The following is a 13,766-nucleotide window of genomic DNA, read 5'->3' as shown; positions in this document are numbered from 1 at the left end:
ATTTTGAAAAAAAGTTCATCTATTTGAAGAAAACAATTACGAATTTGGAAAAAGAAAGAAGAAAAGAACAGAGAAAAAAGAAAAAGAAAGAAAAAAGGAAAAATGGAAGGTATAAATGGACGAAAAACGTTTTTGTTATCACAGTTAGTGAGGTAGTCGGGTTGGTCATGCCACGAGCACTGATAACCAGCGATGCGGTGTTCGAATCCTAGCTCGTCTTCTAGTACGTGATCGTGACTTTTTAGTTTTCTACTCGAGAAAAAAAACAGCGACCCCAGATCCCAATCCTATAGTCTTCTCATCTCCCATGATCTGTTCCTGGCGGCTGGGTGGCCGGCGTTCGTGCAGCAGCGGCCATAGAGTTTAGAGAGCGGAAGAAAATGAAAGATGGGCCGGCCCACGAGATCCTGCTGCAGGCGCTGGTTAGCAAAAACAGTAGAAACCGGCGCCTGCGGCGCTAAATAGGAATTGCCGACGACAACTCACCGCGTTCCTTCAATACCCCTCGAGCTTTTTGCCGGCCCAAGGAGTCGCCCGCTCCTCAAGGTGATCTCTTATCTCCAGGGGCGGAGCCCAATGGGCCAACCCTCTAGCCTGTGCTACAGGGTCCAAAAGAAAATTTAGTGCTAATTATAAGGTATATGGCCCGAGGCAACAGGGTGGCCCGTCGAGTATGCATCAGGGTGGCCCATGAAACCAATGAACCAGGCCGAACCAGCTTCGAGGCACGCGCGCATGCTCTCGCAGCCCAACTCGCGGATTCGTGTACGGCTGCGGCTGGGCGTTCGGTCTTCTAGTACGTGATCGTGACTTTTCAGTTTTCTACTTGACAAAAAAAACAGCGACCCCAGATCCCAATCCTATAGTCTTCTCATCTCCCGTGATCTGTTCCTGGCGGCTGGGCGGCCGGCGTTCCTGCAGCAGCGGCCATAGAGTTTAGAGAGCGGAAGAAAATGAAAGATGGGCCGGCCCACGAGATCCTGCTGCATGCGCCGGTTAGCAAACACAGTAGAAACCGGCGCCTGCGGCGCTAAATAGGAATTGCCGACGACAACTCATCGCGTTCCTTCAATACCCCTCGAGCTTTTTGCCGGCCCAAGGAGTCGCCCGCTCCTTAAGGTGATCTCTTATCTCCATGGGCGGAGCCCAATGGGCCAACCCTCTAGCCTGTGCTACAGGGTCCAAAAGAAAATTTAGTGCTAATTATAAGGTATATGGCCCGAGGCAACAGGGTGGCCCATCAAGTATGCATCAGGGTGGCCCATGAAACCAATGAACCAGGCCGAACCAGCTCCGAGGCACGCGCGTATGCTCTCGCAGCCCAACTCGCGGATTCGTGTACGGCAGCGGCTGGGCGTTCGGTCTTCTACTACGTGATCGTGACTTTTCAGTTTTCTACTCGAGAAAAAAAACAGCGACCCCAGATCCCAATCCTATAGTCTTCTCATCTCCTGTGATCTGTTCCTGGCGGCTGGGCGGCCGGCGTTCGTGCAGCAGCGGCCAGCCGGGCGCCGGCAACCAGAAGGCCGCCGATCAACGGCACAACGCCGGACGCTGAACTCCTCCAACGCGAGACGCGACTAGCTGACTACGCCGCATGCCGTAAATTTTTTCCTCCTTGGACCCCCTCTATTTTAGGCCTTATTATTGCCTTAGCGAAGTAGCAACATCACTTTGAGTATTTTTACCTAATTGTAGTCAATTAGTCATACTTGATTCGCATTCTGCTTGGTACCCCATTTGTGTGTCATTCTTCATAAATGCTTTTATAAATTGCAAACAATTGTATGTACTAACTTGTAGCTAGTAGATCAATTTTTGTTCTCTGTTGTAATTTTATTTGTTAAATGCAGACAATGGACAAGTTTCTTCTCAAAAGAAAGGAACCATCACAAGATGCTCCAGAAGACATGAATTGGGAGGAGGAGATTCAATATGATCCAGGCAAGAGGAAATTGATAGAACATTATCATCCAAATTTGAAAGACTTGGTAAGAAGAAAGTATTTGCTTAATGAACCTTGTCAGCCAAAAGATATCGATTTTCCATATTCAAACTTTGGGACTAAGAGGAGAAGGTTCAATCCTGAATGGTTTGATGATCATGAGAGTTGTCTTGAATACAGCAAAGATAAGAAAAAAGCATATTGCTTTTGTTGTTTCTTATTTAGGGATCGTGGACACAAGAAAGAAGCTGGGTATGAGGCATTTGTTCTGAATGGTTGGGATACCTGTAGCGTTCCATCAAGGCTAAAAGATCATGTTGGCGAGCCAGGTAGTGTCCATGATCAAGCAATGAAAAAAAATGTACCGCTCTACTAAAAAGAGATGAACACATTGATTTTGCTATGCAATTTCGAGGTGAAGCTTCGAAGGTTGCATATTTTACTCGACTGAATGCTGCAATTGACACGGCTAGACTATTGTTGAAGCAAGGGTTGCCTTTACGGGTCCATGATGAGTCAAAGAACTCGCACAATAAAGGTAATTTCTTGGAAGTTCGTGATTTCTTAGCTAAGAATGATCCATTTGTTGGCAAGGCTATGGGAAAAGATGCTGAAAAGAATGCTGTTATGGCTGCTCCTCAAGTCCAGAAAGATATTGCTGAAGGTTTTGCCCATGTGATAGTCCAATCTATTCTCAAAGAAGTTTAGAATAATGTGTTTTGTTTGCTTGTAGATGAGTCCAGAGATGCCTCTTGCAAAGAACAAATGGCTGTGGCCTTGCGGTATGTTGATAGTTCCGGAGATTCTAAAGAAAGCTTTGTTGGTCTTGTTCATGTGAAAGAAACAACTTCTTCGTACCTCAAGAGTTCAATTGATTCTCTTTTTGCAAAATATAAGCTGAGCTACAATCAAGTTAGAGGACAAGGGTACGATGGTGCCAGCAACATGCGAGGTGAGTTTAATGGTCTCAAATCATTAATCATGAGAGGAAGTAGCACAACTTATTATGTTCATTGCTTTGCTCACCAACTCCAGTTAGTTGTTGTGGCTGTTGTAAGAAAGCATAAAGGAACTAGTAATTTCTTTAGTATGATTTCTACCTTGTTAAATGTTGTGGGTGGTTCTTCCAAGAGAAGAGACATGATTAGAGATATAAATCTTGAAGAAGTGAGCAAGGCTTTAGGGTGTGGGCAGCTTACAACAGGAATAGGTCAGAATCAAGAGCTGTGTCTTCAAAGACCCGGAGACACTCATTGGGGTTCACATGCTAAAACACTTAAGAGTTTGGTTGCCATGTTCAGGTCAGTTATTAAAGTTCTTGAATGTTGAAGAAGAAGACACTGACAGAACAAATAGAGACCAAGCAATTGGTCTTCTAGTGTGCTTTCAATCTTTTGACTTTGTCTTCTACTTGCATCTTATGTTGACAATCCTCAGTACTACCAACACATTGTCATTAGCATTGCAGCGGAACGATCAAGACATAGTAAATGCCATGAAATGTGTCAAGTCAACTAGAACAGTTTTGAATGAACTTAGAGAAGATGGATGGGAATCTATGCTAGGTAATGTTCATGTGTTTTGTGAGAAACATGATATTGTAGAGTTGGACATGGAAGAAGCATATGTTAATCCAAAAAAGAGAAGGCAGGTAACTGGAATTACCACCAAACATCACTATCAGCTTGATTGCTTCAACGGTGTTTTTGATTGGCTAGTTCAAGAGCTTAACTGCAGGTTCAGTGAGGCATCCTCTAATTTTCTTGTTTTGTCAGCCGCTTTGAGTCCAAGAGACTCATTTCGTGATTTCAATTTGGATAATCTCATGAGTTTGGCTAAACTATACCCCGAGGATTTTAATTCCGGGGATTTGAGGGATCTTGATAAGGATCTACGTCTCTATATTGCTGATGTGCGCACAGATGATAGCTTTTCCAGCATAGCAACAATCACCGAGCTTTCAAAAAAAATGGTGCAAACAAGGAGACATATTATGTATCCTTTGTTTTATCGGTTGTTGAAACTAGTAATTGTGTTTCCTATTGCTACTGCTACAGTTGAGAGGTGCTTTTCAGCAATGAAATTGGTCAAAACTGACTTGCACAGTCGCCTCAATGATGACAGCTTGAGTGATGATGTTATTTGTTATGTGGAGAAAGAAGAGATGGAAAAGGTCACCAATGATCAAGTGGTTGAGTATTTCATGGCTAGAAGGAAAAGATTTTACTGAAGGTAATTCCTAAAAAAAGCAAATTAACGTACTTTCATTTGTGCATTTTATTATGTTCCACACTTCTACTTGAAAATTCAAAACTAGTTTTTATACTGTAGGTTATTGAGTCTTGGTATGTGATGAGGTGTTTTGGAATCTGAGAATGCAAGACATCCTTTTGAAGTAAATTGTCATTTGTTTTACTGTTTTATTAAGCCGTTTACCTCTTACATTTTGTTTTTTATAAACCGACTTATATTATGTTCTGTAATTCGTGTTACAAGATCTGAAACATTTCTTTATTCATTGCATCCTCGCTTGAAAAATTTATGCCATAGTTAAGTGGTCCTTCAGGGTAAGATTAGCTCCAGATCCGCCCCTGCTTATCTCTACGATATTTCTTGGCGCCCATGACCATGACCATGATGCATCAATCGAGGACGATTTTTTGTTCTGTTTTGTTGATTTTGTGGGAGTAGCATACCACGTATTTGGTTGTTGTGTTTCAATCCATGCACATGTCAAGCATACGTTATAATCGATCTTGTGATTACTTCCGCAGATCTGTTGCGAGATTACACTTAATAAAATATATAAAAGACAAGTGGACTAATTTGAGATGGCGGTGGTGATCATTAGGGATGGACAAATCAATGAAACTGAGTTGATAAAAGCTCTCAATGATTGCTGGGATGGCAGTGGAGAGAAAAGGAATATGGAAAAAATTGTTATATGATGAGATTTCCCAATAAAGCAAAGTTGGTGAAATTGGCAAAGTCAACGACTTCAACTTGTTGGGGACAGGGGTGGAGCCCAATGGGCCAACCCTGTAGCCTGTGCTACAGGGTCCAAAAGAAAATTTAGTGCTAATTATAAGGTATATGGCCCGAGGCAACAGGGTGGCCCATCGAGTGTGCATCAGGGTGGCCCATGAAACCAATGAACCAAGCCGAACCAGCTCCGAGGCACGTGCGTACGCTCTCGCAGCCCAACTCGCGGATTCATGTACGGCTGCGGCTGGGCGTTCGGTCTTCTAGTACGTGATCGTGACTTTTCAGTTTTCTACTCGAGAAAAAAAAACAGCGACCCTAGATCCCAATCCTATAGTCTTCTCATCTCCCGTGATCTGTTCCTGGCGGCTGGGCGGCCGGCGTTCGTGCAGCAGCGGCCAGCCGGGCGCCGGCAACCAGAAGGCCGCCGATCAACGGCACAACGCCGGACGCTGAACTCCTCCAACGCGAGACGCGACTAGCCGACTACGCCGCATGCCGTAAAAATATTCCTCCTCGGAACCCCTCTGTTTTAGGCCTTATTATTGCCTTAGCGAAGTAGCAACATCACTTTGAGTATTTTTACCTAATTGTAGTCAATTAGTCATACTTGATTCGCATTCTGCTTGGTACCCCATTTGTGTGTCGTTCTTCATAAATGCTTTTATAAGTTGCAAACAATTGTATGTATTAACTTGTAGCTAGTAGATCAATTTTTGTTCTCTGTTGTAATTTTATTTGTTAAATGCAGACAATGGACAAGTTTCTTCTCAAAAGAAAGGAACCATCACAAGATGCTCCAGAAGACATGAATTGGGAGGAGGAGATTCAATATGATCCAGGCAAGAGGAAATTGATAGAACATTATCATCCAAATTTGAAAGACTTGGTAAGAAGAAAGTATTTGCTTAATGAACCTTGTCAGCCAAAAGATAACGATTTTCCATATTCAAACTTTGGGACTAAGAGGAGAAGGTTCAATCCTGAATGGTTTGATGATCATGAGAGTTGGCTTGAATACAACAAAGATAAGAAAAAAGCATATTGCTTTTGTTGTTTCTTATTTAGGGATCGTGGCCACAAGAAAGAAGCTGGGTATGAGGCATTTGTTCTGAATGGTTGGGATACCTGTAGCGTTCCATCAAGGCTAAAAGATCATGTTGGCGAGCCAGGTAGTGTCCATGATCAAGCAATGAAAAAATGTACCGCTCTACTAAAAAGAGATGAACACATTGATGTTGCTATGCAATTTCGAGGTGAAGCTTCGAAGGTTGCATATTTTACTCGACTGAATGCTGCAATGGACACGGCTAGACTATTGTTGAAGCAAGGGTTGCCTTTCTGGGGCCATGATGAGTCAAAGAACTCGCACAATAAAGGTAATTTCTTGGAAGTTCGTGATTTCTTAGCTGAGCATGATCCAGTTGTTGGCAAGGTTATGGGAAAAGATGCTGAAAAGAATGCTGTTATGGCTGCTCCTCAAGTCCAGAAAGATATTGCTGAAGGTTTTGCCCATGTGATAGTCCAATCTATTCTCAAAGAAGTTTAGAATAATGTGTTTTACTTGCTTGTAGATGAGTCCATAGATGCCTCTTGCAAAGAACAAATGGCTGTGGCCTTGCGGTATGTTGATAGTTCCGGAGATTCTAAAGAAAGCTTTGTTGGTCTTGTTCATGTGAAAGAAACAACTTCTTCGTACCTCAAGATTTCAATTGATTCTCTTTTTGCAAAATATAAGCTGAGCTACAATCAAGTTAGAGGACAAGGGTACGATGGTGCCAGCAACATGCGAGGTGAGTTTAATGGTCTCAAATCGTTAATCATGAGAGAAAGTAGCACAACTTATTATGTTCATTGCTTTGCTCACCAATTCCAGTTAGTTGTTGTGGCTGTTGTAAGAAAGCATAAAGGAACTAGTAATTTCTTCGGTATGATTTCTACCTTGTTAAATGTTGTGGGTGGTTCTTCCAAGAGAAGAGACATGATTAGAGATATAAATCTTGAAGAAGTGAGCAAGGCTTTAGGGTGTGGGCATCTTACAACAGGAATAGGTCAGAATCAAGAGTTGTGTCTTCAAAGACCCGGAGACACTCATTGGGGTTCACATGCTAAAACACTTAAGAGTTTGGTTGCCATGTTCAGGTCAGTTATTAAAGTTCTTGAATGTTGAAGAAGAAGACACTGACAGAACAAATAGAGACCAAGTAATCGGTCTTCTAGTGTACTTTCAATCTTTTGACTTTGTCTTCTACTTGCATCTCATGTTGACAATCCTCAGTACTACCAACACATTGTCATTAGCATTGCAGCGGAAGGATCAAGACATAGTAAATGCCATGAAATGTGTCAAGTCAACTAGAACAGTTTTGAATGAACTTAGAGAAGATGGATGGGAATCTATGCTAGGTGATGTTCATGTGTTTTGTGAGAAACATGATATTGTAGAGTTGGACATGGAAGAAGCATATGTTAATCCAAAAAAGAGAAGGCAGGTAACTGGAATTACCACCAAACATCACTATCAGCTTGATTGCTTCAACGGTGTTTTTGATTGGCTAGTTCAAGAGCTTGACTGCAGGTTCAGTGAGGCATCCTCTAATTTGCTTGTTTTGTTAGCCGCTTTGAGTCCAAGAGACTCATTTCGTGATTTCAATTTGGATAATCTCATGAGTTTGGCTAAACTATACCCCGAGGATTTTAATTCTGGGGATTTGAGGGATCTTGATAAGGATCTACGTCTCTATATTGCTGATGTGCGCACAGATGATAGCTTTTCCAGCATAGCAACAATCACCGAGCTTTCAAAAAAAATGGTGCAAACAAGGAGACATATTATGTATCCTTTGTTTTATCGGTTGTTGAAACTAGTAATTGTGTTGCCTATTGCTACTGCTACAGTTGAGAGGTGCTTTTCAGCAATGAAATTGGTCAAAACTGATTTGCGCAGTCGCCTCAATGATGACAGCTTGAGTGATGATGTTATTTGTTATGTGGAGAAATAAGAGATGGAAAAGGTCACCAATGATCAAGTGGTTGAGTATTTCATGGCTAGAAGGAAAAGAGTTTACTGAAGGTAATTCATAAAAAAGCAAATTAACGTACTTTCATTTGTGCATTTTATTATGTTCCACACTTCTACTTGAAAATTCAAAACTAGTTTTTATACTGTAGGTTATTGAGTCTTGGTATGTGATGAGGTGTTTTGGAATCTGAGAATGCAAGACATCCTTTTGAAGTAAATTGTCATTTGTTTTACTGTTTTATTAAGCCGTTTACCTCTTACATTTTGTTTTTTATAAACCGACTTATATTATGTTCTGTAATTCGTGTTACAAGATCTGAAACATTTCTTTATTCATTGCATCCTCGCTTGAAAAATTTATGCCATAGTTAAGTGGTGCTTCAGGGTAAGATTAGCTCCAGATCCGCCCCTGGTTGGGGACTAGTATCATTATAAAGGTACAACCCTGGTCTCTTTATCATTTGGCAATTGGGAAAATGCATACTGCCTGGGTGAAATTTGAGAAAGTAGTAGATTGCTTTAGACATTTCTTTGGGATGTGTGAAGTGACTGCTGCTGTAGGGCCTATGTTAGAAATAGACATGGACACTATTAATGAAGAGAAAGTGAAAGTGAAGTGCGGGGTTAGGGATGTGGGGAACATCCCTTCCTAGGTGGAAATAACCTCTCCAAATTTGTTGATATTCAGGATTGGGGCAAAGCTTGATAAGGTGACTGAGATGGGCTGGTATAAAGAGAAAAAAATCTGATGTTGTATCTGAAATGGAAGATGGAGATGATGAGGAGGAAAAGAGAAAAAGAGCAAAGCTGACTGGAGCTGATAGAAGAGGGATGTCATTGCGCAGTTTATCTTTCAAACAAATTGAAGAGATTGACAAAGAGAATGAAATGATGAAAAACTCAATAAAGGAAATCATTGGACACTTGGACAAAAGTATGGCTGCCGAAAGAGGGAAAATGCAAAAAGAAATTGATATTATGTTCAGGAAAATCCAGAACTTAGAGGAGGAGAAAGCCAGAGAAAATGCTTTGTGGTACAAGGTTGATAAGAGAATAAAAGACTTAGAGAGCACACAAAAAAGTTTAGAGAGCATGATTGAAAAACAAAAGGAAGATATATTGAAGTTGGAAGAGGAGGCTGCAAACAGAGAGCAATATGAGATGGAACTGGCTAATCTAGAGGTTGAAGACTTTGAAAAATAAGCTCAAGCTAAGAAAGAGGAAACTGGATCTGGAAAGTATAATGAACCGACTGATTATAATGCAAGCCAAAAATCAGTAGGGGCTTTGGGAGAGAGATTGGCAGAGTTACATGGGATGGAGGTGATAGAAAAAATGATGAAGACAAAGAAATTGAACTGAAAAGAAGCTTGAGGAACAGGGGAAATGTAGATCAAAAAGTGGAGGAAATGGCAAAGATGAGGGCTGAAGAAAGAGATAATTATGGTAAGGGCTCTGATCTAAATTGTGCAAACTTTTCATTGTTACACATTAGTTGTTCTCTAGTTGGGATTGATTTAGGGTGTTCCATCGATATGATAGACAAAAACTTAGAGATCATTAGGAGAATGGAGATAGCAAGAAGAGAAATATATTTCCAAAATCTGAAGGAGAGTAAGGAAAGGAGGAAAATAACAGTAACATTGGGGAGAAAAAGGCAACACACCAGTGTATATTCACACTGGGGATGTGGATTTAGATGAATTATGCTCAAACTTAGAGCACTCCGATGCTGATCTAGAAGAACAACAATTTGAGAAACTGAGAAATATATTCTCAGGGAAAAAAGGAGAAAAAAGAATGGCTCACCAGCATCAAGTTGTGTGAAGCAAACTGTTGGGATTGGTGTGCTCGGAAGAAAAAAGAGAGCAAAGGATTGAAAAAAGAGAAGGAGAAGGGTAGAATAGCAATAGCAAAAAAATATTTCAATAAAACAAAAATGAGAGGAATTTTTTGGAATGTGAGAGATTTTGGGGAAAGATCACAAAAAAGATATGTGAGAGAATTAATTGTGGATCATAGACTTGATTTCAGAAACTATTAAGCAAAATATTTCAAAAAATGAATTACATAATCTTTGTGGGGGGAGAAATTTTGATTGGTGCTGGAATGAGCCTAGGGGGATGTCAGGAGGGATCCTGATGGGAGTGAATCAAGATAGGTTTAATGTAGAACACATAGAGAAAGGAGTTTACTTTGTGAGGATGCTGATATATGATAGAATTATCAAAATGCACTGGAATTTGATTACTGTTTATGGAGATGCACAGATTGAGGGAAAAGCCAGCTTCCTGGCAGAGTTAGCTAGAGTTTATCATGATAACCAATTACCTTGTTTGGTAGGGGGAGATTTTAACATCACTAGAAATGAGAAGGAAAAGAACAAACCTATACACAATGAGCAATGGACCTTTATGTTCAACTAGCACAGTGGCCCTCGCAAATGCGAGGGTATCACTTTAGTGCATTAAAGTATGTTTTGTGTTATGGGTGTGATAATTCTCTGTGAGTGAATGTCTTTAGTGTGTTAAAAGTAGGATTCATGTTACAGGTGGGATCATTCTATAACCATCCCATTTATGAAATACATATTAGCATCAATAAAATAAATAATTTGTGTACAAATTATTGTTAAATACAACATATTAATTAATGGTTTTATGTGTCGATTGTGCATGATCTTACTTTAGTGCAAAGAATTGAACCTCAAATATTGGGATAAACACTATTTTGTATGTAACACATATTATATCAATTGTGCAACTATAACTCAATTTAGATTTTATATAGTTGTTAGACTACACTAGATGTAAAAATATGAATATTTATTTATTGATGTCTATTAATAATTAGTTTGGATCAAGCACGACACAATAACAAAGACATTTGATAAAGGAGGATTTGGGGTAGAATCGGCAATTCAAGGGAAGAAAATAAATAAACCTAATAAATGATAATTTCTCTTAGAAAGAAATAGAATTAACATCACACAAAAAAGGAGTAATACTATCAAGTAGATGGTAGTACAAAGCTTATTTACAATCATCAAGATTTATCATTTTTGGGGTGTACCTAATTAATGTCTTTGTGTTTTGCTTTACTATGGGCTATATGTATGGTGCTAGTTTGGCATTGTTTTTCGTAAGCCTATAACTTATAATAATTATGGTATATGTCATGAATACAGAAAAAATAATTTAATATAAAAATAACACAATGAAATAATATATTAATGTATAGGAGCCAATTATACCAACTAAATAATCGTATTATATTTTGAATCAAATAACAATAAACATTGATTAATGAAGTGTAACACCCACAATGCGGCTATATCTCCCACGTGTCAGGGCACGACTTAGAGGCATAGCCGCATGGTAGGTTTGTTGCAAGAGGGGTAATCTTCACACAATCCCATGTACTGAATAAGAATGAGATAAAGAGTTGGCTTACAATCACCACTTCACACAAATAACAAGTTAAACATACATCATCCAGAATACAATCAAGGTCCGGCTACGGAACCAAATTAAAAGAAGACAACCCCAAATGCTAGATCCCCGATCGTCCCAACTGAGCTCCACTACTGATCAATCGGAAAGACACAAAACAACGAACAAGATCTTCATCGAGCTCCCATTTGAGCTGGGTTGCGTCACCTACACTGGTATCATCGGCACCTGTAGCTATTTGGAAGTATCTGTGAGCCACGAGGACTCAGCAATCTCACACCCGCGAGATTAAGACTATTTAAGCTTATGGGTAGGAAAAGGGAAATGAGGTGGAGCTGCAGCAAGCACTAAGCATATATGGTGGCTAACATACGCAAATAAGAGCGAGAAGAGAAGCAATGCAACGATCGTGAACTAGAAGTGATCCTGAATCTACTTACGTTCAAGCATAACACAAGACCGTGTTCACTTCCCGAACTCCGCCGGAAAGAGACCATCACAGCTACACACACGGTTGATGCATTTTAAATAAGTCAAGTGACAAGTTCTCTACAATCGGACATTAAAAAATTCCCATCTGCCACATAACCGCGGGCACGACTTTCAAAAGTTCAAACCCTGCAGGGGTGTCCCAACTTAGCCCATCATAAGCTCTCACGGTCAACGAAGGATATTCCTTCTCCCAGGAAGACCCGGTCAGACTCGGAATCCCGGTTACAAGACATTTCGACAATGGTAAAACAAGACCAGCAAAGCCGCCCGAATGTGCCGACAAATCTCAATAGGAGCTGCACATATCTCGTTCTCAGGGCACACCGGATTGTCCAAACTTCCGGTAGGCCAGCCCAGAGGTGCCCCTGGTGGCCACCGGCGGCTGACAGGTTGGACCAACACTCAGAGGAGCACTGGCCCCGGGGGGGGGGGGGCTAAAATAAAGATGACCCTCGGGTGCGCGTCTCCCAAGGGAAAAAGGCTTAGGTGGCAAATGTTAAAACCAAGGTTGGGCCTTGCTGGAGGAGTTTTATTCAAAGCGAACTATCAAGGGGTTCCCATAACACCCAACCGCGTAAGGAACGCAAAATCAAGGAACATAACACCGGTATGACGGAAACTAGGGCGGCAAGAGTGGAACAAAACACCAGGCATAAGGCCGAGCCTTCCACCCTTTACCAAGTATATAGATGCATTAAAGTAAATAAGATATAATAATGATATCCCAACAATATCCATGTTCCAACATGGAACAAACTTCATCTTCACCTGCAACTAGCAACGCTATAAGAGGGACTGAGCAAAGCGATAACATAGCCAAACAACGGTTCACTACTAGGGAAAAGGCTAGCAGCAGCGTGGGTTTTATGTGTATCAGTAGCACGGGGACCGGCGCTACTAATAAGGCGCTACAGCTAAGACGTAGCAGTAGCGCGTGCTCACCAGCGCTACTACTACACAAGTTTAGCAGCAGCGTGCTTAATGGAAGTTCGCTACTGCTAATAGCTATAGCGCGCTTCTCCTGTGCGCGCTACTGCTACTACCGCGCTGCTGCTAACTTTTGTCCACTCGCTATTGCTAATTTTAGTAGTTTTTTTGTTTTTTTCGGCATATTTGTTTTGTATTTGAACAGGCTTTATAGAAGAATCTTTAGCACATACAAATGTCATCATGATACACATACAAATGACTGCGAGACCACAAATGTAATCATAGCATATACATACAAATAGTCTCATCATAATCATCATCCAACACAAAGTGGTATCTTGTCATCATCTCGAAAATAGCGATACATGCAAGTCTCGAATACTTGCAACTACAACGTCATCCATCTAAACAAAGGTATACGCGAGAAGAGCTATCACTATGAGTGAGAGCGTAACTATGCAGTACATGAGGTGGCGGTTACGAGTCCTCTCTCGCGCTAGCGTGAACCTCAAGTAACTAGCTTCTCCTTCTTGTCTGCTTTTGAAGCCTTTATGGCTGGCGCCCGAGAACCCATTCACTTGCGCCTGACACTCATGCCACTCGTTGTACACCCCCGGAACCTTCCCTTTGTACACGACATAGCACTTCCATCTCGCCAATAAGAAACTAGGTACCTGTTAGAGATGCATGTTCATGAAGAGGATGTACAATCATATATATGCAACAAAATATACTAGAGCAACACCGAAAAAGAAAGGGTTAGCAACTAGATGCAACATACAGTACGCAAATTAATTAACTAGAGGTACACAGGTCATCATACGCAAACTAACAAAGTAGCGTTACACATGTTCGGCAGGGATCGTGGACATCACAAAGTTTCATCGCTACAAAAAGTATACAAGTTCAACCGACACATATCATCATCATCGGCATCATAAAT

General features: G+C 41.0%; 2 pseudogenes; both read left to right on the top strand.

Annotated features, from left to right (window-relative positions):
- Window positions 1–1,856: 1,856 nt before the first annotated feature.
- LOC147958041 (uncharacterized) lies at window positions 1,857–4,175 on the top strand (annotated as a pseudogene).
- Window positions 4,176–5,681: 1,506 nt separating this feature from the next.
- Window positions 5,682–7,998, top strand: LOC147958040 (uncharacterized; annotated as a pseudogene).
- The last annotated feature ends 5,768 nt before the right edge of the window (window positions 7,999–13,766 follow it).

This window comes from Triticum urartu, chromosome 7A, assembly GCF_056163025.1.
Source record: "Triticum urartu cultivar PI428250 chromosome 7A, HENAU_Tu73, whole genome shotgun sequence".
Classification (NCBI taxonomy): domain Eukaryota; kingdom Viridiplantae; phylum Streptophyta; class Magnoliopsida; order Poales; family Poaceae; genus Triticum; species Triticum urartu.
Note: the sequence above shows the minus strand (reverse complement) of the source record. Positions and strands in the feature narration are given on the sequence as shown.